The sequence below is a fragment of the Anser anser genome (genome assembly GCF_964211835.1).
Source record: "Anser anser genome assembly, chromosome: 22".
Taxonomy (NCBI): Eukaryota; Metazoa; Chordata; class Aves; order Anseriformes; family Anatidae; genus Anser; species Anser anser.
The window spans coordinates 3,208,194-3,235,894 of record NC_139743.1 but is presented as its reverse complement, the minus strand read 5'-3'; the positions used below and the strand labels follow the sequence as shown (position 1 = coordinate 3,235,894).

The following is a 27,701-nucleotide window of genomic DNA, read 5'->3' as shown; positions in this document are numbered from 1 at the left end:
TGCGTTGTAAGATTTGCGTTCAGCTCGGTCTGATGTGGTTATTAGTAACTTGCTTGGGGGCAAGACAGCCAAAAGTGTCTCGTGGAGCAATGTTGTGATTCATTTGCCCATGTAGATAAGACAGCATCTTCCCAAACCAAAGCGCATATCTTTATCGTTGTCCCCTCCCTCCATCCCTTTTCGCTTCCCCCTTCTTGCCACGATCCTTGCAAAGCGCTGATTTTATTGAGTGTGGCAAGTGGCAGTTCATTAAAAAGTGGGAGCAGATGGGGAAGGGATTGTAGAAGAAGATTAATGATGCACACCGACAACTAAATAGGCCCAGGTTTCGGAGTAAACACAATCACGCCGGCTTCCTGGGAGCGGGTAATCCTCCCCTGTCAGCTCCGTTCTAGTTAGCCGCCCGCGGAGGCGCTCGGGATTGCTAACGAGAGGGATGGGTGCTGCTGCCCACCGGGACCCCGGCTGCGGTGACGATGCTGTCGGGGGGCACGGAGGGCGAGGGGTCGGATGGGGCTGAGGGTGCTGAGGTTGCAAAGAGACTCGTGCAGCCCTGGGGTCCGTCCGTGCCGAGAGCATCAAACCGAAGGCTTCCTTCAAGGCGGCGTTTCTTCTGCCGGCTCCGCTCAGCCCTGCCCACAGCCCGGAGCATCAGGCTGGGTTCTGCACGTGGCTGCTGGCTGCGAGGGCTCCCGGTTCTGCAGGCGATGAGTGGGGATCGTGGCACCAGGTCGGGCAGGGGACGGGCGGCACCGTGCTGCTGACGGGCAGGTGCCGCTTGGTTTGGCAAACAGAGACGTCAGACCTGACACGGAGGAGCCCGACTGCTCATTAAGCACACTAAATTTCTGTCAGAAGCCTCTTTTCCCTGCCGTGACAAAGTTCACCTTTCCCTACCTGCTTTGCTTGTCTCGGACTTGTGGTCTCTTTTCATTTTTTTTTTGACAGTCCTGACCTATCCGCGAGGCTCTGCTTCCTCGCTAATAGAAAGGCCATACACCAGTGAGCATTTGTGCCGCTTGATTTAAATACAGGGTACATTTGTCTTTCAGCAGGACGGCTGGTTCCTGCCAGCGTCCCCTCAGGAGGACAAGCCTTTCATTATTGATGTGACTGTAATTTTGCTGCAATTTACAGAAAAGTGCCCGACACCTTGGTTCAATGGCGGCGGGGAGGGGAGCGAGACGGGGCTCATTCACTCCGCGTGCGGATCGTCGCGGGGCGCTGCCGGCCGTGCTGACACCTGGGGTGCAGCCCCTGTCCTCCTGCAGCCACCCCATCGGTGTCCCAGCCGTGGGACGTGATGGCTCAGCCCCACTGGGGGCTGCCACCACCGTGGTCCCCAGCGCAGCCATTGCCACATGGCATGCGGGATGCTAGCGGGGCGGGCCGCTGCCCAGCATGGCCACCACAAGGGGTATAAATAATTTAATAACGGAATGTTTGAAATTATATCATCCTAAATAATATAATAAACCCTAATTTACTCGCATTTATCTCCCGGAGTTTTTTTCTGAAAGCAGTAATCTTGCATCTTCCGCAGTGATGGATTAGCAGGAAGGAAACTCCGCTGGGGAATAAAAACCCACATCGTGTAGTTTTTGACATGTTATTATTCAGTTTTATCTCGGGTTGCTCATTCCTGGCCCATTACTCATGTTCACAGGGATTTTTCTCCCCCTTATTTATTTATTTTTACTGTGACCAGAAGCAAGGATGCTAACCAGTCCTCCCTTCTTGATGTGGAGGAGTGGCAGGCACCCGCGTTTGGGGATGCGCTGCGGGATCGGGGATGGTGCCACCCGCTCCCTGCCAGCTGGGAGGGGAGGGACACGGCTTAATCAGTCCGTGAGTCTGCAACTGGTTTAATCTATAGAATAGATTAAAACAGTGAGGTCTTGTTATTTTCAAGGCCCTTAATAAAACAAAAGCAGAGTCCCTCAGTGGGGACGGGGCGGTTCAGGCAGCAGGCGGGGAGGTGGGCGGCTGGGAGGGGCTGGGCGATGCTTCGGGCGGCGGGGGCACCGCGATGCTCCTTCCCCTTCCGACGCTCTGTGCCGAGCGGCTGCAGTCATTAACTCTGAGAACGTGGGAGTCCTCCGTTGGTAGCTTTAATTATTGCTAAAACTCTGTCTTTATTGCTTATTAGCAGTTATGCATGGCAGTACCCAGGATGCAATGCCCTGTAGTTTTTCCCTTGGAGGGAAGGATTTGTGGCTGCATTGCTTAAAGTCACAAAGAGGTTATTAAATAACTGCAAATTACATGAGTAACGCCTGGGATGGTGGTTCTCTTATTTATTACCACTGCTTTGTTTACTCCCAAGCTTCATAGAAAAATTTGAAAACGCGGAGAGCAGCCAGGGCCCTGCGCTCGTGGGGCAGGGAGCGTGCAGTGCGCCGGGCACAGAGCCTGGCCGAGCCCCCGTACCCCTTTCCCCTCAGGGAAAAGCGTAGGCAGAAAGCCCTGTCTGTGTGTGGATGAACCCAGCAGGGTTGTGTTTATTTACATTTACATCCAACACGCCTCTTGCAGGTATGTGCTGCGGGCTGGGAGGTGCACAGCTCTCGGTAGGGAGGGGCTGGCCGGGCACCAAACCCTGGAAGGACTCCAGGATGCAATAACAATAATAAAAACACAAAGCTCATCTGATTGCACGAGGCAGGACTGTTTTAATTCCTCCTCTAGTGACGCAAGCCTAATAGCAGCCGCAGTCCTGACACCGCAGGCAATGTCCCAGGGGCTCTGCTGGGCTCCGGCGCTCCCCGCTTCTGCTGCTGCCAAACGAGCGCTCGTGTTCTCATCAATGTGCTTGGTGGAAAAAACAAAGCTCCCCTCTAGCACCGAGTTAGCAGGACTCAGGCTGAGGCTCTGCATAAGGAGAGACTGGTGGAGGGGGAAAACCGACAGCCAAGTCACACCAGCCTGCCTCGGCTGTCCCACGCTGCTGCTGGGCTCCCAGCACCGCTGCCCCAGCCGGCCCCAGCACCCTTGGCAGCTGTCAGGTTTGCTGCATCTAAACTTTACACCCTGAGCACAATTAGCCAGACAACAAACGCTGTGTTTGACTATCCCTGTCTAAATTTGCTTAGCTCAAGCTGGAATCTGCAGTAAGTAAACGATTTTCTGTTTATATTCAGCACTAATGAAGAGGCAGCGAACGCTGCCCATTAATAACGTAGAAGATGATGGTGTTTGCAGAGGGCCTGTATACAACATGTCATACTTACCGGGGAGCGCCCAACCAGCTATTGATTTCCCAATAAGCACAGGCCTTTCAGTTGCATCTGCATTTGTTTTCTTCCAACAGGGAATTGCCTGTGCTAGGGAGGGCCGGGAGGGCAGCGCGCAGCAGCTGCTGGAGGCTGGCGCATCCCCAGGATGTGCCGGTGCCTAGCGGTGACCCAGCACGGGATGGGGAGCCAGGGGCTGCCCCGCAGCTCTGATCAGTGGGGGGCTTCTAGGGGGAATTGCTGTTCCAGCAGCTTCTGGAAGTGAGAACTAGAGGGAACGTGTGCGAGGCAGGCAGACCTGCTGCTGCCTTGCTGCTCTGCACCCGCTGCCCCAGAGCTCCGGTGCTGGGGTCACCTCCCCACATCCCTGCCGCCTGCCCTTGCAGGGAGCGCAAGGAAATGATGTTTATTTGCAAATACGGATGTTATTGAGCCAAATGAGAGAGATTATTAGGGGCTCGTGGAGTTGTCAGCAAATGCTGTTTAATTAGAGCTCAGACATAACACTCATCATTACCCCGTAGCTCTGCTCTGATCTCAGGCTCCGTACCCCCAGGCTTCCCCAGCTACAATGAGCGCGGCGAAGCCGGCTCTCTCCCCAGCTCCCTCATCAAATACCTGCTCAAGACTCTCAAGGTTAGCGCGATGGGGGTCAGCCGTGTTTAAACGTTGATTACAGAGTCGGCAGGAGCTGCTAAGATTTCTAATTAAGATTAAAGAATGCACACAGCTTATAAATGGTTCTCAGGAATGTATAATTTGATTAGCTTGTTTTCTTGCATCTCTTTCATCCCCAAGTTGGTGGAGATGGCCCCGTCCTGGGGGCTCCCCGGTTGTTCTCCAGCTCCCCGCGGCGCTGGGCTCTCCACCTCCAGAGGTGACACCGGAGAGCCCCGTCCCCACCCGTCCTCCCCTGCCATGGAGCCTGGGCCCTGTGGGCTCTGAAAAACCTCCTGGAGATGTCCTGCAGCAGCCAGGGAGGACTGGTGCAGCAGGGCCAGCACACCACACCAAATCTTCCCTGAGCATCCCCCCTTTGCAGACCTGGGGCGCGAGGGGAAGGCTGGCCCGGCCAAGCTGCTCGGCGGCGCCTGCGTGCGCGAAGGCGTGGGAGCAGAGCCTGCCTGCTGTCAGCCGGGCGGGAAACGTGGTGTTTTGCTTCTGCAAAATTTATTTACACAACTTTGTGCTTATTTATTTTATTTAAATGTCACACGGGGAGGGAAGAGGCATCAGAGCTTGGCTGGTTTGTGCTGTGACAGCCACGGGCTTGAGCAAAGCCGTCACAAGCCTCTCTCTTTGGCGCTGTTGCTGGAGGACACGGAGCTGTGCTCGCAGGCAGCTCCCAGGCAGCTGGAGCCCCCCCGGCTGCTCCCCGTGCCCGTGCTGAGTGCTCGTGCTCTGGGAAGGGGTGCCCCATCCCAGGGCTTCAGGGGTTGGGAGTGTGGGGGAGCCTGGTCCCAATGAGCTGGGGGAATGCAGTGCCGGCGGTGTCGGTGCGTTTTTGGGATGGTTGCTCCTGATTCTTGCATAGAAAGAGGGTGATGGTGGGGAAGGGAGGCTGGTGGCCTCCAAGAGGATGCTGTGCTGTCCCGCTTTGGAGAAGGAGGCTGCCAAAGAAGAGCAAGAAAGAGCATGTGTGCAGGCAGCCCCTGGCCTGGCGGTGGAGATGGAGCTTGGGATTGACCCTGCGCTCCCTTCGGGGCTGGTCATCGGCTGTGACATGTAGGCTACAGAAACCTCCTAGGAATTCTTGCTTTCCTGGAGGTCCACTTGTGGGGAAGGCCCCCCTCGGTGGCGGTCCCCAGCCCCCTGCACAAACCAGCAGCTCACTCGGTGCCAAGCAGCCCCGAGCCTGGCCTGGCCAGAGCAGGCAGGGAGAGCCGGCAAAGAGCTCCGTGCCATACCTGCGTGGGGGGACAGCTGTGCATCAATATTTATTCAAAACTCCCAGGAAACCTGGATGAAGTGTAATTATCTCAGCTCAATCAACTTGGATTAGCATAACTTCAAGTCACCCATCAGACTCGGGTTTGATTTCTGGGATCAAAGCTGCGTGCGGTAGCCGCTGATGAATCGGGTACAGGGGAGGCAGGAGAAGAAAGCCACATGCGCCGCTGTTTTGATATCCCAATTGTTGCCGAGTTAACTTTCTCCTCTCAAACTTCCCTTTCCCCTCCCAGCCTGCAGGAACCGGGGCGGTTTCCACCGTTGGTCCCCGTGGCCGAGTGGAAGCGTGCAGAAAAGCGGCTCAGTTGTCCCAGACATTTATACCTGCAAAAGGAAAGGATCGCATGGTCACACCTTCCATCTGATGGCTTTGGTGTGGTGGTGCTGTTCAGTTTTGGAGGGATGGGGCTGCTCCCGGGGCGAATGAGAGCCCATGGTACTGCTGGCACGTCCCCGGTGCGGGCAGCGGCACCAGCCTGCGAGTGCCAAGCGTGGGCTCTGCGTCCTCGCTGCTACGCAGCATCCCTCCCCACAAACATCTAACCCCCACCTCCACTCCCCTTAATTAAGAACTAAATATAGATCTTAATTAAGGCACTGATGAATTTAATTTAGAGTGGCATTACTGCCTTAACTTCCAGAGCTCGACGCCTTGTTTGTATAATGTATAATATAAGCTAAATGAGTGCTTACTTGTTACCACCATAAATAATTCCCTTGCAAATCCCTTCAGATACGTCTCAGACACTAATCCATCTCCTCCTACAGAATATTCATGGGCACCGGTCCCTTTTCTTCCTACCTCACAGATTTTAATACAAAACCTCCAAACAGCCAGCAAATGTCCCCCCTCCAAAATCCTCAGACACGGGGAGGGAGAGGTGCGAGGGGCAGCAGAGCGGGGCTGCCGAGGCTGCGGGTTGGATTAACTCCACGGTTGCAGGTTCAGCCTGGCAGTCCCCCAAAGCAGCCTTGGCTGTTGATGTGTTCTGGCTGCTGCAGCCCAGGGGCGCAGCTCGGAGCTTGCTCTGCCTCTCCCGGCCACCCTGCACCGAGACGGACGAGGGGAGCTGCGTGACCCTGCCAGGCAGAGGCTTGGAGGGGCTCTGGGACACCCAACTCACGTTCCTGGGGCCGGGCTCCAGACGAGTAGCCAGGAGAGCACAACTCACCTGCCCCCAGCCCACATCTGGTGTGCTGGTCCCAGCCAAAGGGCACCTACAAGGCACTGGCTGGGGTGTGAGGATGTTGCTGGTCCAAGCACCACAGCCTCTCTGGGCAGGAAGAGGTGGCTTAACAGCATCTGAGATGAGCGATCTCCTTCCTCCCAGTCAAAAAAGGGAGGAGCAAAATGAAGATTAAGAGAGCAAAGCAGCGAGATGCTCAGCTGGCGTGTTCAGACAAGAGGAAAAGGTTGAGCCTCTGCCGCCCGCAGTCCCCTCTGCCATCCACCATCCAGGCTAGGGCACAGCCGAGGTCCTACAGGAGGGCGGCACACGGCAGAGAAACCTCAAAGCCCGTGGGGACCATGTAGGCTGTTTGATCTGGCTAGGATAAAATCCCAGAAATTCTCCCACCCCCAGAGCGAGCCTGGCTCTCCCCTGCAGCAGGGGCAGGTTAAGCTGGCTGCCAGGGCCTTCATCGCCCCATCCTCTTCTTCCATGTCCCAAACCACACCGACTCCGGAAGATGGGCAGGAGCAGGGAGGAGACCCCAGGGACCCCCCAGCAGCTGAGCCCTGTGGCTGACCACACGGAGCTGCTACGCACCCGCTGCCAAGACGATGCATCCCCCAGAGGGGCCTCATCGCCCCCCCAGTGCTGAGCTGTTCCCCGGCACGTGGAGCGGGAGCACGGGGGCCGTGCCACGAGGGCGGCTGGGCAGGGGGCACTGCACAGGTACCTGGGTTAGAGCTCAGCTGCCGGGCCCAGCGGGAGGCTGGATAGTCAGGAATCAGCTTCTGCCTTTGATTAAATGACACCCAACAATCAATTTCCTCCGTGGAGCAAGTGCGGGAGAACAGCGCTTGGGAAGATAAAAAATAAAGCCTACATTTGCTCTGCACTCAGCCATGAGCATCATTTTTGTCTTGCGTGCTCAAAGGATTTTTTTTCTGAAGCCCCACTTTTATTCCTTAAACATATAGCAACATAATCAATTGATTTTTTGATACAGCCTAAGCCTGGGGGCGAGCTGGGAGAGGCGGGCTGCCTGCGCTGCCGCCCCGCGCCTCGGCTGCGTCCTGACGCCTCTGCAGGAGGGTTTCTGAGCATGGCGGCTCTGTCTCTTCTGCCTGACACTCACGGAGGTGGGTGCAGCATGGAAGTCACACACGGCCTTCCAGCACCCCGAATAATTATCCTGTTTACACCAGCAAAGCTTGACAGCTGCTGCCAGGGGGGCAGCTCCCTCCCTGGCGTCCCTGGCTGGGCTGCGGGAAGGTTTCTCTATTCCTTCCATGTCCTTAGAGATGAAAGCAAGGAAATAGAACGGGAGCATTTTGGCCTGAAGGTCTTTATGAAGCGGGAAGGGCTGAATAACGGATGAGGGCATGGTGTGGCTGCCCCGGAGGCTGCTGCCCGTGCAGGAGAGCAGGGCTGGGGCGCCGCACTGCTCACTGTTTCTGCCATTTCAACCACAAAGCTCGCAAGGACACAAATCCCTCCTTTGCCTCTTCCTCACCATGGCCACCTGTGCCTGGGTCCGTGGCCAAGCTGCGGCGCGGCTGCCCGGGGCCAGCAGGGGCTGCGAGCCTGGGCTGCCCTCGGGGGGGGCCACGAGTGGCCCGTGCGCGCCCTGCGCGTGCCCTGTGCATCTGCTGCGCATCCCCTGCTGGCGTTTTTCTCACGCCTTCAGCACCTCATGTCACAACATTTCATAACAAATTTAGCTGTCGCTCCATGTTTTATTAGTATAAGTGCCTTAAAAACAGATCAGAGATTCAACTAATTTACTCATTAGTAAAAGGAAATTAGCCATTTGCGATCTCTCCTAATAAAATTAGCCGGGCGACAGATGCTTTGTTGCCATCTTGATCGGGTCACCACGCTGCCGGCATCCAAAGGCAGCCCTGGTGCTGAGCTTTTGGGAGGCCCCGCGGGGCAGCCAGGCACGTCTCCTGCTGCGGGTGCTGCCTCTCCTGCCCTCGGGATGCCCTGGCAGCGGGAGGATGAGTGCCTAACGCACCAGGAACGAAGTTGTTTTGGGCTCTGTAAGGGGGTCAGTGCCGGCTTGGCGAGCTCGGTGTTGCTGGGCACTGTACGAAGCTAATTAGCTGTCTTTGTGGCTGCTCTGCCAAGGCAGCCAGCTCCCCGAGCTGCGAGCAGGAGCCGTCCTGTCCTGTCCCCACTGCCTCACGCAGGACGGCCGGGCTCACAACGTGGCTGCGAGGCGAGGTGGTGCAGAGCAGGGCTCGCACTCTTCCCCAGGAAGGGAGGCGATGGAGGGCCCGTGATTGAGCTATTCAGCGGTTCACAGGGCTGACAAGGAGTGATCAGGCTTTTTGTGATTTTTTTGCCTGCGTACCTCGTCCTGTAGCAGGGACAAAAGAGCTTGGTGAAATGCAAGGGCTGCCCATTGAAAAGCCGGACGAGGCTGGTGCGCAGCGGGCAATCGTCTTCGCCGGGCTCTCTGCACGGGCCCCAGAAATGGTCTGGGCACGTCCCCTGGCAAAGAAAAGGCAGCCAGCCGGAGCTGGAGAAAAGACAAAAGCCAGAGCAATGCCATCGCCCTGCTAATCACTGCGTCTGTCCCCCGCCGAGCTCTCAGCTCTTGCCCTATTCACCGTGCTCTCAGCATTTTCCCTATTCACCCTGGCAATGATGTGACCTGCGGTGCCGGAGAAGACAGCAGATTAACCCCGTGCTTCAGGCAGGGGGACGTCCATCCCCGGCCGGGGTGAGGACACATTTCTCCCCAGCCTGCAGGCAGAGCCCTGCGAGCTGCTCTGCCCGCCCGGGCTGGGCTGATGGGTGCAGGTGGGTGCTGGGCTCGGCACACGCGCTGCTCCCCTCCCTGCCCGTCTGCTCCATTTTCCTGCTCTGTACTGTCCCGGTACAAATCATTTGCTCAGATAACAGATGACGTGTTTATCCCAAGGGATACAAGTCTGAATATTAGGATGTCAAAACTGGCTGCATTTGCAATACGTTACTGTCAAATGGAAAATAAAAAGGGAGTTTCGGTTATTTAATTTGGTACGAGTGCAGGAGAGTGCAGGCAGAGGAGGCTGCAGCTGCTTTCCTGGCTCCTGCGGGGCTCAGGTCCGGACCTTGTGTTCTTCCACCCCGGGCGAGCCCTGCTGGTGTGCAGTCACTTCTTCCTCCCAGAGGAAGGCGAGGGCACGAGCCCGAGGAATTGCTGGTGGGAGGTGGCGTGCTGCTGCGCTGCCTCTCCTCCCCAGCTCAAACTCTCTCTTTAAACTTGGAGAAGCAGCCTCATCTGCGGGCAGGTCGCATGGGGCACATGGCAGCTCATTCATCCATGCCAGGAAAATTTGTACTTTAAAAAAAATTGTTTTAAAAAGGCTTTTTGAAGACAAACATCCCAGTTCCTTGGGGAAGGCTCTGAGTTTGCAGAATACCAATTAAAAATATAAAAGTACTTTTACAAAAAAATCTATAAAGCCAAGTCCTCAGATCAGGAGAAGGGGGTGTGTGTGCGAGGAGGGGGGGATGGCACTTTGTGTCATTTGGCAATAACAAGTTGAGGGGTTGAGGGGAGGGAGGAGGGGCACCGAAGCGATATAGCACGGGTACCAGAGCAGCGTCTGCTGGAAATCAAGGTGGGTTATTTATCCGGGTGTCTCACCCTCTGGCTTGCAGCAGAGTGGCACATCTCTCCCGGACTGCAGAGCAGGGAGTGCAGGGGAGCTGCCCCTCTGGCAGAAATCATTATTTGGGGAGGAAAGAAAAGGAGCAACACGCAATTACAGCTCGCCGTGGTGGTTAACGTGTAAAACGTGCTCCCAGCCTCCGCTGAGGGCTGGCCGATGGACCAGCGCAGCCCTCGCAGGCTGCCTGCGGGCACCGAGCCCACCAAGGTCTCTGCTCTTGTGGGGAGCAAGGGAAAAGGACGAAGCACTGTGCCCGAAGGGATGGGGTGACAACAGGAGCCTTGGGCTCTGCATGGCCCTGGGGGTGCAGAAAGAGCTCCGAGCGGCTGTGTCCTGCTGCTCCCCTGGGGGCGGGCAGCCGGAGGGGCACGGTCCCTTCAGTTCTTGACCGTTTCCCCAAAATACAGGGTGGATGAGACGTGGAGAGGGAGGAAGGATAGCTGAAGGGGCTGGAGAGGAAAACGGTGCCTCTCCGTGTGAAAGCTCCGAGCGTGTAAAATCAGCTATCTCCCCTTCCCAGCTGCTCCCGTGCCGCCTCCTCGCTGCCCGGGGATGTTTCTCCCTTCTTCTAACGAGGCCATGGGGCTGCAGCTCTGCCTTGTGCTAATCCAGGGATCAACAACGCTGGTTCAGCGATGGGGTTTGGGAGCTTTTGGTAGCCAGGGAAAAGAGAGGGTGGATCTTATAAGTGGACACAGGGCATATAGTAAATAAATAGACCTGCAGCCACGAAGCTGTCCTGGCTCACAGCACCCGTGTGAGGAGGGGCTGTGTGAAGGCCATGAGAGCAGGCTGGTGTCTGCTTTTTCTCCAAACTCCCAAATTTCCCTCTGCTGAGAGCGCAAACAGGACAGCTTCTGCGAGTGGACACGTGGCTGAAAGCATCCCTGCCCCAGCCAGAGGGGCTGGCAACACATCTTCCCCCCGAGTGTCTGCACCCCCCAGGGGACGTTTTGCTATTCCTTTCTGCACAACAAACCCATCCTCATGCAACAGGCACCCGCGTGGCCACGGGTCAGGGTGTGTGGAGGGCTTCTGCCCTGGGGCTGGGGCATGTTTGGGGTGGGCGACCACGTCCTGCCCTCCTCTCACTCCAGGACTGTGGCTCAGCACGTGCTTAGAGGCATTTTAGGCAGGGAGTGTTGGTCCCTCTGAGAAATCCCTGCCACCGCTGGCAGGGCTGGTGCCTGCCTCGGGTCACCTTCCAGCCACGGGGCAGTTAGTGTCCTCCTGTCCCTTGGGACACGATGAGTGACGGCCTGCCAGCAGCAGGGACCGGAGCCCTCGTGCTGATGCTAAGATAACACACTGGGTAATAGTTTTCGACATATTTCATTGAAATATAACAAAATATTTGCATAGCATTATTAGATAAATGGGAGCTGACTGGAGGCAGAGCTCATTTGGAAATCCGATATGAAAATTCATTTAAAATGAAAGAATATGGAAGCTTAAGTTTATGGTAATAGACTGATCACAGGGAGTAGCTAATGACTCCCAACAAATACGTCTCAGCCACGATATCCTCTTCCCCTGCGTGGCTGCTGCCCTCCGCATGCTCCTGCGTTCGCTGGCTCTTGTGCAGAGGATGGGAGTGCCTGATGCTGCTGCTGTTAGCAAAACCCTGACTTTTAGGGGTGAAATGGCTGTCAGCTCTGACCCAGCCCAGGATGGAGAAGGGCAGAGCCAGCAGGGCACAGGGACGGGGCAGCTGGGCACGATGGAGCACGGGAAGGGGTTTAGTTTGGGTTTAATTCCCATCTCCCGATGCTAAAGCAGATTGAAATGAAGCGACTGAAAAGCTGCAGATGAGAGGTGGGGAAATTAATAATGTCATAGTAATGGTAGCAATGAGTGGCTGTACATGTGCTAATTAGTTTGGAGCCCTCTCTCCAACTTTATTGCAGTCCGCGTGCCAGTTTAATCAGCTCATCGTGAGCCGAGCAGCGGCGAGAAGCTCTCAGGTGAGCTCGAGCTCTGCTGCCCACCTGAGCTGAGTTCTGCTCATTAACAACCAAGGGCTTCAGCAGGAGCTGCAGGGATAATTGGGCAGATTGAGAGCCTTGAAATAGAGGTAGGCTTCCCCCACCAGCCCTAGGGTTGCAGGACTTGGGCCAGGTGGTGGCCTTCTTGTGCTGCTGGGATGAGGAGGAGCTGCTCTCCAGCCTTGGAAAGCCCAGGCAAGTCCCTCCCCAAAATGTGGGGCTTTTGTACAATTTGTGGGCTTTGGAAGGGAGAAGTGGAGGTCTGATTGTGCGGCGCTGTGTGTGTGAGGGCCGCCTTTCTCTGTGCTGCAGAGGGTCTCTGAGTCCCAAGTTGTGAAGCACTCTGTACCGTATCCTTGCATCTGAATGGCTTCAGGTGCCAGGGGAGTGAATCAGCTGCTGCCTGCCTTGGTGGTTTGAGCTGTGGGGAGCTGCGCTGGGGTCTCTGCTGCCTGGAAGGATGTGCTGCTGTCCCCCGGGAGAGCCGTTCCTCGGGAGCCTTCTGCAGCCCTTCTGTGGCACGCATCAGACCCTGCGCCCTGGCTGGTGGCTGGGATGAGGACGAGTAACGGGGTGCTGAGAAACCTTATCAACCCACAGCAAAACAGGCAGATGGGCTCTGCGAGAGGTTTCCAGGGAGTGTTGGAAGGCAAAAGAAGGGTTGTGTTGTGTGGGACCAAAGACAATGTAAAAAAGGTCTCTGTAGCCACCTGTGACACAGATAAAGGCACGCATTGAATTTCTGGCTTTCAACATTTTAGCTAAGTTTCTCCTTTTAAGTTCCTGGTAGGTGTGGGAGGTGAAGCAGTGTGGGAGGGAAGATGGAAGGAAGAGCAGATGAAAAAGAGGATAAAACATGACACGCAAATAGGCAACTGCACCTTCTTTGTGTCTTTTCAGTCGTTTGCCCTTCATTTGTCACAAAGGTTTGGAGGAAGCCTTGTCTTTGGGGTGTTGGGCGGGATGCTGGGTGCTGAGTCACAGGCGGCCTTTGGGAAGATGTTGGCCAATCCCCCTGGTCCTCATACCAAAATGGGCTGTTGCAGGGGTTTGTTGCTGAAGGAAGGATGAGGGGGCAGAGATGCTGTGCCTGGTGCCCGCTCTTGGGCCCCAGTGAGGGTGCTTGGCTTGGTGTCCCCAAGCCCTGGTGGCCCTGGGGGCAAGGTGGTCCTTGAAGGGCAGCTCCTTCCACACGTGTAGTCCAGGCCTTTTGGTGTGCTGAGGACAGGCTAGCAGAGGGTTAAGCTAATTTAATCCACTTGCTCATTGTACAAAAACAAAGGCAGTCTATCTTTAAATTACATAAAGAGTCTGCAAGCAGCCTTCATTTAGAGCTTTCTTCAGAAACCGGCTGCCCGTGGACTTCTACAGGCAGTCGATACTTTAATCTTGATATTTCACTAACAAAAATGTTTCTCAGAAGGCTAAAAAAAGAAAACTGCTACTCGCAATGTAGAGAGGTAGAGATTTTTCTGCACAAAATCACGCATGAGAATAGCAGGGAGAAAACTTCCCAGCCGGCAGTTTAATAGCAGGCTCCCTCGCCCGCGTGTCGATGGCGTTCCTATTAGTATTCGGCACTGGTGCGAGAGCCACTTAGGCCTAAAGACAGCTTCGCACAGACACAATTGAAATGTTTTTATAAATGACCAGCAGAGTTTGAGTGACATGCCCTTCTTAAGCTAAATAAAATTAAAGATAAACCTTCTAAAAAATACATGAGCTAAACATCTCTTCTGTGCTTCATTATGCAAATGCTCCTGCCCATTGCTGCGGCAATTAGCTGCCTCCCTCAAGGTGCTCGGTGGCTTGGGGGTGGCAGGATGAGAGACCTGGCCTCTCGCCTGTGCACCCCTTCCCCTTCTCCTCCTCCCTGGGGACTGCAAATGAGCCACAGGATCGGAGTGCTGATGGGGTACGAGGAGGTGCTTCCTTGCTGCAGTTGGGATGAAAATACTGGCTGCTTGTTGAAGCTGGTTTTTGGGTGAAGTTTTTAAATGTTCTGCTGTAGATGTTTGCTCAGTTCTGCTGTAAATACTTGCTTGGTTTTGGTGAAAATAAGTGGTGTGGTTGGGGTGTCTCTGCTCACCCTGTCCTTGCTTCAGTGGGGTTGGGAACTGGGTGGGAGACCTATAATTTGTGCTCCTGCTGTGGGTGGCATCGTGCTGCTGCTGTGAGGGGATGCTGGTGCTGGGCTGCTGGGCAGCAGCCCCTGCCGTGCCTCCCCCAAACCACTGCCCTGCTCGCTAGTCAATGGGCTGCGAGTGTTTCTGCTGTGGCTTCCTGTCTAATTGCCTTTGTCCTTGTTAACATGTTCTCCCCTTCTTTGCGCTCCCCCTAATGAGTAACTCCTACTTGATGTACAAGATGTAAGTATACAAGTTATTAATCTTCCACCAAAGCAATTACATCAGCACGAAATTCCTCACTGACGGTGCGCTTGTTCTGCTATTGCCCCCTTATCAGGTTAGCAATTTCAGATCTGCATTAAGTGTTCAGAAATCAATTTTCAGCTTATTTTGTGCTACAAAATTTGCCATGCCTGAATCTGTGATACTAATTGAACAAGAGCAATTGATGTTTTAGTAGTAATTAAAGATGGTAATTATTACCAAATCTCCCCATGGCCCCATGTGCTTGCTTTGGACTTGTCAAAACCAGAGGCAGGCGGAATCAATCTTAATAAAGCTGGTACTTCAAAGTGTCTTCCCAGTGATGGTTTCCCACAAGGTTGGTGATAGTGGTAGAGGAAGATGGGGACAAATTATGAAGCCTTGTAGAATGCAGGGACACTAATGGATGTTTCCTAATTTTTAGAAGTCTTTAACCAAAATGAAAACTTCTCGTTGCTGCTTAATGGAAGAATCCCTGTATGGGTGGTTTGGAGATCACAGGGACGAGGTCTTGTGTGTGGGTAGCCTGGCTGAGCCTGACTTGTCCTCTTGCTAACAGCCTGGAAGGACCCATGCATTTGCCCCTCTCTTCATGCAATGTATAGTGCTGCTTGGTAGCCTTTCCAGACCTCAGGGAGCTGTGCTGCGTGGCGAGATGCTGACCTACCTATTAACACCTATTTTAGGGACACTTTTGCCCTCTGATGCCAGACCCGAGTGCCTGCTGCCATTGCTGACAGCCTGACCGGTGGGTGGGCATGCAGCTCACAGAGCAGCACTAAGCAGCCCGGGCCTCTGGCCCTGAGGAGGAAGAGGGAAAACGCTGGGCAGTGTCTTGCAGGGCCCCCAGCAGGCTGCTGGCTGCAGGCATTTATTTCCCAGGCTTGCTGGTTTCTGTTGCTCTGCAAGGCAAATCCTCCGTCTCTGGTGAGATGGCTTCTGACTGATATTTATACAAGCAAAAGCAGGATCAGGCCTGCTGAATCGCAGTCTGCTTGTCCCCATGGAAACAGATGTGGGATGCTGCAGAGCTGATCTCGCAGCTCGAACTCTGCGCGTCGGCCCTTGTCCCCGGTCCCTCGCAGAAGAGCCCTCCAGCAGGAGGGGGGAGCCAGCCCTGATATCCATTTTGTCTTTGGAGAGCGAGCCCCTTCTCTTTAGGGGAAAAAATGGAAATGTAATCAGATCAGCTTGTATAGTGCAAATAGAAAATCAGTTTTAATAAAGCCAGAAGAAATGCAAAGCAGCTGCTTGTGATGGAAATGGTGTTAAATAGACACCTCTTTAAGAAAAAGCAGCTCCGGGGATGTTGATCGGGGAGGCGCGCAGCCTTGGGCTCGCTCCTGCTGCTCGCTGAGCGGCAGCACCAGCAGCCCGCACAAGCAGGAATGGCTTCGAGGGTTGGTTCATGTGTGGCGAGGTGGGGCAGGGCCCCAAAGGCACCTGCAGACCCCCGGGGTGCCCAGGAGGCTTCCCCTCTGCCTGGGGAGCGGCTCCTGCTGGCTCTGCTCGCTCCGAGGCACTGCAGTTCTTAATTACAGCTCTGAGGAGGCACTTTGGCTTTATTGCTTTCATTTATTACATGCAGACCAGTGTCTGTTTTCTGAAGCAGCTATCTGGTCAAATCGTGGTTGATAAGCAATACTGGCCTGTCTTTTTAAGACAGCCAAAATTTATCACTTTTTATTTATTTATTTATTTTGCAAGTCTGTGGTGGTGGCATGTATTTTTCTTCAAGTGACATTTTGCAAAAGGCTTTATTTTCCCATTCAGCCCTAGGAGAAAAAAAAAAATGAAGGAGCAAGCCAGCTCTGTAATAAAATCCACATGGAGGTAAAGGAGGTACCTTGGCGCTCAGTTGCAGTGGTGCAGTGACTGCTGGACTGCTCAGGTGGTGGAGCAGTTGTCCACCACTATTTATTTTTTAAATTGGGTGCTGAGTGACACCGGGCTTTCTGAGCAGTGGTAGCAGATGGCGTGGTGCTGGGACTTGCTCTGCACCCTGCTGCTGGTCTGTCCATGCTGGGAGCACTGTAGGGGCAAGGAGTGAAGCAGGTGGGACAGGGATGGTGTCTGGGAGAGGCTTGTGAGGCTGTGCCTAGCAATACGTGAGTCTTTAAATCTCTCCCCTTCCTTGCAGGCACAGCTCCACTTATAGTGAAAATTGTCCCAGCAAATGAAACAAAACAAGAAGAAATTTAATGCGTGAAACTGTTATTAGAGCCCTGAGGGACAGGCTCCCTTAAAGCTTCCTTTAATGAGATTACAGGTGTGATGCTTTTTACGTCTGTTATGCTGTGCCAAATGGGTTTCAAGCCTGTTCAGTGCCAGCCGGCTGTGACTTCTGCAGAGCCACGATGGGAAAGCTGAGCAGGGACACCCAGACCCCAGTGAGTGTCCCCAGCTCCCCGGGAGGGCAGAGGCCCCGCTGTCTGAGCGGCTGGCGCAGGCTGTGCTCGCTGCCCCAAGGGCAGGCTCTCCCTTACCGGCTGCACGGAGCAGCAGCTCCATGTCGCTGTACTTGGATGGTGCCCTCGATTCTGTGAGGGCTTTTAGCAAGGTGTCCCGTGGGTCTGCAGCCAGGCACCTGCTGGTCCAGCTCTGAAACAACCTCTGGGTGCAGAGCCCAGGGCAGCATCCCCAGTTTGTCCCCAGCCATAGGCATTCCTGCACTGCTCCTTGCCTGGGGTGGTGCTGGGGAGCAGGGTGAGCCCCAGCTCATGCCGTTGGGAACCACAATCAATCCCCAATTATTGATGGAAACAAATAGGTTAAACCCCCCAGCACTGCTTTTCTCCTCTGTTTCTTTCCTCCAATGGGTGGAAGATGCTCCATGGATAATAAAAGGACAGCGTTTCCCCTTTGATATCAATCCTTGTCTCAAAGGAAAGAGTCAGACGTTTGGAAGGGAGAAAGGAATTGAAAGGCACACAAAGCAAAAGGCACGATCTATAATTGGCCAGCTGTAATTTCATAATTCATCTCTGTGAAACACAATGAAATTAAAAGAGTTTAGATTCCAAAGTGTAATGATCATCAATTAAATTCTGCTGGGGCTGAGCTTCCTTCTCATTTGAATTTTATTTTATTATTATTATTTCTCTGTGATTGCAGGAGGATGAAAACAAAAGCTGCTGCTGTTAGAGGTTGCTGTGGCGGGGCTGGTGGGGAAGCAGTTGGGGAGAATTAGAGACAGCAATTACTGCTGGGTGACAGAGAAAACCGAGGGAAAGGAGGTTTTTCCTCTGCCTTGCACCAGTCTTAGGCAGGGGAATCCATCATTCTGAGTCTAATCAGCTAATGCTGATAAACTGCCAGCAATAACTGACAATTGAACTGTGGGTTTTGGGCTGGGAGTTCATTCATTTTGAAAGTGCCATAACTAACCCATTAAAAACAGAAAAGCAAAAAAGAAAAGCCCTGGCCCCTGCCTGGGTCCCCTAATGAAGGCTGCTGTTTATTCTTTTAAGTGTGGATGATGATGTGTTTAGCAGCTATTGATGCCGGCGGTTTAGCCGAGGCTGGAAAAGCTGCTTGATGCATTGAAGAAAGGCGTTGGTGTTCATCCCTGGCAGCGTTGGTCCTGGGTGCTGTTCCTGCACGTAATGCCGGGGGAGCTGGGCTGAGCCTGCTGCGCTGCTGGTGGGGGGCACCGGGACGGGCTCTGGGCAGGGCAGGGCTGAAGCTTGCTGGGTTACATCTCACAGGATCAGGCTCCGAAAATATGGCGCTGGGGTAGTACATAACAGTGTCTATGGCAGTTCCCTCGGGGAATTACCTCCCATCGATTGGATCGCTTATTGTCTCCGTGTTAAATTACTGATGCAAATAGTCAGGCTATGCTTGCTCTGCTTGCAAGCTGCTTTTTAAATGGTAAAGCCTCGCTTAGGAGTGCAGCTACAGTCGGTGTATGTTCACTTACGTTTCTGTGGTTAAATACACATTGACAAACGCCACAATCGTGCGGTGCTCTGGATAAATGCAGCTCCGGCAAGGTGCAAGCTGAAGCAGGGCGGCAGTGGCTTCCCCTCTTGTACCTCTCTTAGGCAGACAGTGCCTGAAGTTGAGCAGGGGAGAATATGCAGAGAGTGATTTCACACCAGGACAGCAGATCACACAAACTGCTCTCTGCAGGATCTTCTGCACAAGGGCTGAGGAACCAAGGGACACGTGGCAGCTGCCTGGGCTAATTCATTACCCTGAGAACCGGGGTCACTTCCCCAGCCATGCGTCCCCTTGGTCTGCCCCAGAGAGCTCGGCTTTTACCAAGGCCTCCGTCATCGTTTGAAGCTCTGTGGACAGAGGTTTCCAGATTTATATACACGTGGGACCTAGATAGCCAGCTTCCCTTAATTTAAAAGGAGTCGCTTTTCCAGTAAATCACAAAGCTGGGGAGTGGCTGCTGTAGTTGTGCATCCTGTGTTACTGGGAGTGGGGAAGTTCCCAAGCGGCTTCTTGTTTAGCAGGGGAGATTTCTCACCAAAACACCCCGTTGGGGTTGCAGTTTCCAGGTGCTGAGAACCCTTTTATGAAATTTCTCTGCTTAATTACCCTTGCTGTAAAACTGTGCACCTGATGTCTGGTCTGCATTTGTCTGGCTTTCACTTCCAGCAACTGAGTTTTTTACACCTTTGTTGTTAGACTGAAGAGCCCTCTACTATCAATTTTTTTGTTCTCTGTGTAGGTATTTAAAGGCTTTGATCAAGTCACCTCATCACCTTCTCTTTGTTAATCTGGAAAGACTGAACTCCTTGAGACTTTTGCAATAAGGCAGGAATTGTGCCTCTGCGTCCCTCGGCTGCTTTGAAAATCCCAGCCAGAGAGTCTAAGGTTGGGCACCTGAAAACGAGAGGGTATTTAGAGAACTCACCCCATTACGTCTTTGTGCTCCTCTCCCCCTTTTTGCACCGGGCTTTGAGATTAGAGGGCTTGTGCTAGCCACGGTTGGAAAGTTTCTGTTCATTTTCTCTCCTTTTTTCTCCTGTGATGGATGGTAACTCCTCAGAAATGGCGTTCCCAGGGAAGCACTGGCTCTTTTGAGTGTTCCCCCCCGGCTGCACTCTGCCCTGTGCTGGTGTGCCTGCCCCCGTGTGCCTGGGGGAGATGGGGAATTGCTGCTTTCTGCTTGCTTCTCCTTTGCTACTTGGCCTCTGCAGGCAGGGTGAGTGCTGTGTTTGCAAATGTTGTGGTCTGGTATTTTTTCCCCCCTTGGTGGTGGTAGAAGAAAATGTTGTCTGTCTTTGGGGAGGTGGGAGCAGCAGCACATGCGCGTTATTTTCCTGGAGAGCTGAAAATGACTGCGTGTTCATCTTAGAAAGCTTTCATGGATCAGTCAAGGAGGGCTCGCTTTAATCTAGACCCAGCAGACCCTTCTGCACAACATATTTAGGAGGTTGCACAAGTTAGCTCCAGGAAAGCCTCCTGGGAGCCCACTAAAGCCTATCATCAAAGATGCTTAGTCTTTGCAGGAAATATTGTGCAAAGACTAAATGATCCAGAAAGGGTGTATCACCTCAAAGGGGTCTGCTTCCCAGCCTTGCTCTGAATTTCAAATTCCTCTCTGTACTGTGGCCCAGCTCGGTCCCTAAAGGACCAAAGTGCAAGCTGCTCGCTGATGGTTTTCAGGACCAGGCTTACCTGGGCATGTAGCTCAGACGTCCCCAGTGTGCCACATCCCTGGCACTGGGCACGGCAGTGTGGTGGCTTCCAGCAGAAGAGAAAACCACTTGTGCTTGACAATTCCCCTTCCTGCCCTGAGCCCCATGCTCTGGAGAAGGCATTGCATGGGTGAAGGTGCTTAGGGGTGCTGGGGGTGGCTCTGCCCTACGGGGGGCTGGCAGAGCCCATCTGGGTGCTGCTCCCTTGATGCTGACCGCCTCTGAGGTGTGATGCTGCTGGGCAGGGCAGTGCTGGCAGGGGAGGAAGGCTTCCCCCCCCAGCTGCCCTGCTGTAATGACTTGTCAGGAACGTGAGGATGGACGGGGCGCACCAGGCCCTGATGAGATGATACAGCAAAGATTCCATTTCATCTCGAATTTGACATTAAACTTTAATAGTCTCAAGGACAAGAAGCCAAGAGATATCAGATGTAATGAGATAAAGCAAAGTTTCTCTGACAGCAAATTTGATCACAAATGGGCTCTGAGATTGCTTCTTTGATATAAATGAAACATAATTCATCTTCCAGTGCCTTGAATGGGCTGTGAGGCCATGTATAATAACAGTGTCGCCATTGCCTAGCTCTGACAAGTGCCTGCATGGCACGAGGGGACAGGGCCCTGAGACCCTGCTGCTCTCCTCTGCCCCGGAGGGGACCCCGAGGCAGGAAAGTGCTGCCAAGAGCTGGTGAGCAGCTTGCAAGTACCTGTGCTGCTCCCGTGTGCTGCTCTGTGCCCTGGTGTCGGGGGCTGCTGGGGGTGAGAGCGTGGTGGGGCTGTGCTCCTGTCCCAGGGGGTTGCTGTCACCCAGCCCCAGCTGGCTTGGGCAGCACCAAGCTGCTGAGCACCAGCCCTGTCTGTGCAGGGATCTGTGGTTTTTGCTTTTGCAGTGGAAAGCAGAATGTGGATGGTCCCTGCAGAAGTGCCCAAAGGGTCAGTGGGACATGGGACAGGGAGCGCAGTGCTGGCAGAAATCTCGTTCCTGCTTGCTCAGGCTGCTGCAGCCAAAACTGGAGGCCACAAAGCTGAGGTTTGCTCCTCACATGGCTGTGCTGCTTTGCCCAGGTGATGACTTCCCTCCTCCACCAGGACACTGGCGTTTGCAGGTAGTGCATAAGGAAGCAAATAATATTTCTTCTGTGTGGCTGCAGTAACCACTGGGTTCTGTGCTCTGGCATTTTTTGTTTTGCTCCTGCTTGTGTGAGCCCTTGGCTCATGTGTGTTCCCATGAAGGGTTTCCAGCTGCCTGCACACTCAGAGGCTGCTGTGCCTCGCCTGCTCAACCAGCAAGCCGAGGTGCAGCTCCTGCTCTGGAGGACCCAATCCTGTGACCATTGTTAAGGCATAACGAGGAATGACACAAATGAAGCAAATACATCTGAGCTGCCCAGAGACCGAAATAAGTTCACATAGCAGGTTCATTGAACAATTGTGAATAACAAAGCTATTTGCTAAAATCTATCTGATTGCAGTTAGCTGAGCAAAGAAAAGGGCCAAATTAATTGGGTAAATCATTTGTGACAGAGTCAGCCAAGCTCTGGTTGTGAAGATTAATTAGTTGGTGTTTGAAGAGATTGAAAAGAGTTGAAAGATTGCCAAATGCTATCAATTAGTCATTTGGAAAGTAGCACCAGCAAGGAGGGCATGGCACCTGGCTCTGTGGAGCACGGGGAGTTGGTGCTCGGGCCAGGAGGGCGGCAGCCTGATGTTGGAAAACCCAACGATGATCCCAAATCCTGCACTGTTTGTTTGAGCCAGGCCATACCCTGGGCTCAGCAGGGTTTGGGAACAGTGTGAGCCTTGGCAGCTGTTGGAGGAAGGTTTGAGGAGCGGGGTCTGGGGTTGGGAAGGGGAGCAGGGAGCTGTGAGCACCGTGCACAGAGGCAGAGGGTAACAGCTGGAGTATAAATGCAATAGCAAAGCAGGTGGGATATGAGTTTGCTGGGTGCTTTAAAGCCCTCTTTGTGAGAATCAACATGTCCCTGGGTGGCAGAGGAGAGGTCTCATACCAGCTGAGAGCATTTGTCTCAATGGCAACTTGCTCTGTGGAGCTGATCTGCCTGTGCCTGGTGCCCCGGCACTGCTGTGAGCGCTGCTCTGCTCGTCTCCAGCAGCCTGGAGGAAGACCTTGGGGCTGACAGTGCTGACACTGTAATTATAATGGATTCATTTTGCACCATTTCCTGATCTTGTTATTATCTTTGTCATCAGAATTAATTTAGCTCTGTGTTTTTCCTTCCCCTCTCCCTTCCCCTTTCTCATTACAAGTGTCTTGGAGAGGATGTGACAGCCTTGTAATGGGCAGCGTGGCAGGTGAGACGTGGAGGTGATCTCCAGTGGCGTGACCTTTCCTGTTGCCTCGGCTGTGGTGCCGAGCTGTGGGGCCGTGCTCCTGGCCTCATTGTGACACTGGGAGCCTCCGTGCCCTGCCTGCCCCCCAGCTCAGGGGGCATCCCCCGCTGCATCCCTGCCCCTGCCCATGGAGAGATCACGGTGGCAGTGAAACATTCCCTTTCTCCAGGGCTGTGTCGGGCTGGGTTCCAGGGTCTCTCTGTATTTTGCCTACAGGTGTCTCTCTTGAGCAGCTCTGGGGTGCTCTGAATCGGGCTACAAATATCGCACCGAGGGGGGATTGCTCCTGATGCAGCCCCCCTGCACACATCTGGGGGCAAACACCATCAGTCAGCGGGGTGGGACAGAGGCGTCCTGCCACGAGTGCAGCACTTGATACTTTTCTTAATTTGCATGACGAACTTGATTTATTTGTTAATTAACAGACATGCCTGTGATTACCTGTGTTTTAGGTATGGTTTAAGGTGAGGGTTCCCTTTGGGGAGCTGCGGGGAAGGCAGAGGTGATGGGGCAGCTGGGCACAGTCCCATTTGCGTGGGAGGTGCGGGTGTGTGGAGTCAGGAGCCGGACAGATGAGAAATTTGGCTGTGAGCCTCTGCTTGGTGTTCCCCCAGGTCCCCACTGGGTCCTTCCTCTGCACACTGATTGGAGATGTGGGAAACGGGGCTGCCTTGAAGACCACCAGCGCACTTAGCTGAGCGAGTGTTCTCTGCTTGCCTTGGAAGAGGTTTGGTTTGCCCAGGGCCTTACATTTGGTGCAGATTTCTTGTTGTGATTGCAGATACGTTAATTGTCTGTGGGGAAACGAACAGGAGGTTTTTGCATGATAAAGAAGCCTGAAAATCAAGGATGACAGCTGCTTCATTTTCTATTTAAAAAAAAAATTATTATCATTAAATTGCTTCTAGTGGCCTGTAATATTTTTGTACAGTCGCAATTACAGCTCTTGGAGGATTAAACTGCATGCACACACACAACCTGTTAACTTAGTCTAAAGGGCAGCAATGAAGCTCCCCAGTGCAGAGAACCAACACTTCTACCTCACCCCATTTAGCCTAATGAGGCCAGCACGCTGTAAAACCAGAATGCACACAAGCAGGCTTGGATTGTAGGGAACAGAGGTTTGGTCCGGGGCTCAGGACCGACTGGCAGCAGCGCTGGGGCTCCCTGTTAGCATTTGGGTCCAGTGCTGTTGTGCTCCCATTTGTTAGCCTGCCAGCTGTTCTTGCTGGAGAAGGAGTCTGGGATGGTTCTGTGATTTTTTTCCTTTTTTTTCAGTGACAAAAATGACATTTGCTGTTCTCAGATACGTAGCTTAATCGTGCTCCATGAACACAGCCCGTGCTCCTGCTGTGATTCCCCAGCATCTGCTGGAGCTGCAGCCAGCAGCGCTGGGAGGATGGGGCACTGCATCCAGCGTGCTCTCCTCGTGCTTTCCCTTCCTGGCTCTGGAAAATAGCACTCGTGTTTTCCAGTGATGCTGTGCGGTGAGAGATTTTTCATTCCCTTCGCCCCCCCCATGTGTTGCATTGTGCTAAAACGCAATGGGCTGAGTGCAGGCTGTTGATGGGGTCCTTCCTGCCTGAAACTCCTGGTGAATATGAAAAGTCGAATTGATTCCCTCTAATAAATGAAGCAGTTGGATGTCTCATTTGTAACTTGACATCCATGCCGGCGCTTCAGCTGCTGCTTCTCACCCCTGGCTGGGAGATGCACTTATTAAGATGGCATTCTGCGAAGTTATTGCCATTTACCGGGAGCCAATCTATCTGCAATTCGCTTCGGGTCGGGAAGGAGCTGCTGGTGGGGGCAGAGAGCTGGGGGTGGGGGAGAGGTCTGGAAGGGCTTTTGGATGTCTACTTTCTGCCGATAGATCACTGTCTTGTTCATCGTCTGCTGCTGAAGGAGATCATTTGCTAACCTGGCAGGGACTTGGGGTGCACTTTGTGCAGCCTGGGAGTGGCTGCGGTGAGCTGTGCATGTGCCAGCCTCTGCCTGGGCTGCGTGGGGCTGGCCGTGACTTACCGAGGGACATCTTGGTGCAAGGCTACGTGCTGCGGGGCAATCTGTTGGGCATTCCCTTGGTGCCCATCTCTGATCCCCACAAAGCTGATGGAGGTCAAAAATGTTGCCTTTTGTAGAGGAGCAGGAAATGTGGTGGGGACCCTCGTCCTGGGCAGCACCTTATTCTGCGAGGTCTTCGGTGATGGAAACAATTTTGCCCGCTTCCCCTCCCCTCTGCTTTTCTGTTGTGGCTCCTCCGCAAGATTAAAAACAATCACGATAAATCAGAAACCCTCCCTTGGTCTCGGCAAGATGCTGAGAACCAGGAATAAGAGTTTATCCATCCTAAATAATAATGCACTGGAGTTGCCAGCTCCCTGCTGGCTCGATTTGCATGATGCTAAAAATCAATGACCCAGGTGACTCTTTGATGCACAGAGAAGAGAGTCCAAAGGACTCAGTGCTGGACTATCCAGGGACACGCACAGTGCTAGAAGCTATTAACAGTGAGGACATTGTCATGGGCTAAACATGCCCTGGATTTCACACCAATCTAACAAAGGGAGTTAGTTGCTGTGAGTGCAGAGCCTGGGCTGATTAAATCTTTGTTTAAGAGCTCCAGAGCTCCATTACCTACATCAGGAGGGAGTTAATTAAATAAGGAAGGTGGGAGGTGGCAGCTGATGTGGCTGGGGGCATCTCCATGGAGGCACAGCTCCAGCACGGTGCGAGGCTCTGCTCACACGTTTGCTCTCTGGACACCACGCCAGACGAGAGCAAGCCTTCAAACCCTGTCTGGTCACGTCAGGGATGGTGCTTCTCGGAGGGGGTGACGTGCAGGATTTCAGTGCCACTGTCTCTTCTGCAGCCCCTGCTATTCCTTTCCTTTACTCTGGTTTTCCCTGGAAATCAGTTTTTCCAGGAATTTGGGTGCTTCTGGGTCTGCCCCATCCCTGCTGTCAGCACCATCCTGCAGCACTTGGCCTGGTGAGAGCGGAGCAGTGCTTTCCCTGGGGACCTGTGGCTGCCCCTCCTGTTTGTTCCTGCAATTATTCCTCGAACTGCCTCGGTGCAGATGAGGTGTGGGCACTGATGCCCTCCTGTGCAGGGAGTGTTTGGGTACTGGCACTGCTGCCTTTGCTGTCGCTGCCAAGCACTCTTGTGGAGGAGCACAATTCTACCTGGCTCCACGTTTGAGGAGCACAGTGGGGATGAGCTGATGGCAAATCAGCAGAATCCCCCTCCAACACCAATAAAACAAGCTTCTCTCCAGGATCCCTATTTGTTATTTGGGTATCAGGTTGGCCGTAATCTGTTTCCATTTTCATTACGTGTGTCCCTCTCAGGAGCCAGAGGCTCAGTGGCAGGCACCCCGCTGCTTCCATTTGACTGCACGAGGCAGTAGATGAGATTCCTGTCTGCTGCATGGAAGATCCCCGGTGATATCAGCTAGATACGCAAGAGGGACCTGGAGGAATATTTCTGCCTTTATTGGAGTGGAAGACATCGCACGCTATTGTAGTGAGACGCATAATGTCTCCCTGCTCTCACACTTGCTCTCTTCTGATGACTTGTAACAAATCACACAAAGGGTATTTCCACAAGGAGGGACTGTTGCTGGCCTGCACCCAGCAGCACTGGGTGAAACATCCGTGGAGCCTCCCTGCTGGTGGAGCTGGGTGCGGGTTTGGGCTCTGCATCCCCAGGCGATGCTCCTGCACATGTTCAAACCAGCACCAGCTCCTTCCACGGGTTTGTGCTTGGTGAGCTGATGCCAGGGAGGAAGGTGAGCTGCAGTGGAGATGAAATATCACGCAGCACAGCGTAACGTTGCTCGCTTGACATCGCAGAGCCTGGAACCTGTTGGTCCCTCTGGTAGCACTGAGCCTGCTCGGATTTGGCAGTGAATCTCAGGCTTCAGCAGAGCATGGTGGATGCTAGGAACAAGTGTGTCAGTATTTCATTGCCCGCCTGACGTTGTCCTGCGCTGCCCTTCCTGGAAAGAGACAGATGTACTGGCTGTATTTACTGATGGGGAAACAGGGAGAGCGCTGGTGCCTTCCCAAAGCCACCCTCGATCACAGGAGATGCTGCATCAGCTGCTGCATGTTGAGTCTGTGATACGCTGTGGACAGGGCAGCCTGCACAGTGCCTCTTGGCTGAGCTCTCCTCCTCCCAAGCACAGCCCCCACGTGTGGCACCAGCGGGCAGCCCCCGTCCACACTGCCTGGGCACTGCTGGCTCCGGGTGCCAGAGATGCTAAAGCAAATCTAATGAAATATGCAAGAAAGTGGTGCAAATAATTTTAATCTGTCAATGCTGGAGACAGCAAAAAGTGAAAATAATGAAAAGAAGCCCAGATGATGTCTGACATCCTGGCTATATCAGCTGGAACAGACACTTCATTAAAGTGCTGCAGTCCCTGGCCAGGCACGGGAAGGGGAGATGTCAGTTAATGATCTCTTACTTGTGGCACATTGGAGCAGCAGGGCCAAAAACCTCCTCTCCTGGGATGAGCTGGGGAACTGGTGAAATAAGTGGGAAAAGCAGCCTGTAGGAGAAGTTCATGGCAGTGCTGAGGAGAGGTGCTCAGCAGGGATGAGGGGCTGTGCACCCACTAGTGGCGTTGAGGCTGTGTGCCTGCCAAAAGCTTGTGAGATACTAAAAAACAAACAAACAAAAAACACAAACACAAAATCAGGGTTCTCTTGGTTCTGATGGGACTGCTAATTTTTTTTGCTCTCTGCTCCTCAGAGCAAGACAGCCTCAGTCTGTCCTGTGGGAGGCCTGGCAGCCTGGATGCTTTAAAGGGACTGCTAATCTGGTTTGTATAAAATACTGTTGGCTCCTGTCATTAAATGTCTCCTGTTCCTACTGAGGTCAAGTGTGGTCCTCCCATCCATTTCAATGAGAGAAGGGCAGGCCATAAAACATGCTTTATGAGCATTAGCTAATGAATCCCTCCCACGAGGCACGTGTTAGTGAGGTGGTTGGGAATATTTCTTTTTATCCTTCTTGAATAGATTTCCTTGGTGTTCTGTGGGTTTTTACTGCAGAGCAGTGTTGTTTTTTCCAAAGGGGCTGGCAGTGCGTGGACCCATCCTGCACACATGCACATACTGCCTCCAGGCCTGCCACGGAGAGTTTGCTTGTGAATAACCTGTGGATAACTCGATGAATACCTAAATCAGCAGCCGGAGAGCCGCCCGGCTCGCAGGCGCCCGTTATTAATGCACAGACTCCCCCCGAATTGTCAGTTTACTCCAGCTCCGTCTCTGGGAGTGAGTCCCATT

General features: G+C 53.5%; 1 long non-coding RNA gene across 1 annotated transcript; it reads left to right on the top strand.

Moving 5' to 3' along the window:
* Positions 1–11,403: 11,403 nt before the first annotated feature.
* LOC310885285 lies at positions 11,404–27,417 on the top strand. Its single transcript, XR_014574676.1, has 2 exons — positions 11,404–12,197; positions 25,755–27,417. It is a non-coding gene; the product is annotated as an uncharacterized lncRNA (long non-coding RNA).
* The last annotated feature ends 284 nt before the right edge of the window (positions 27,418–27,701 follow it).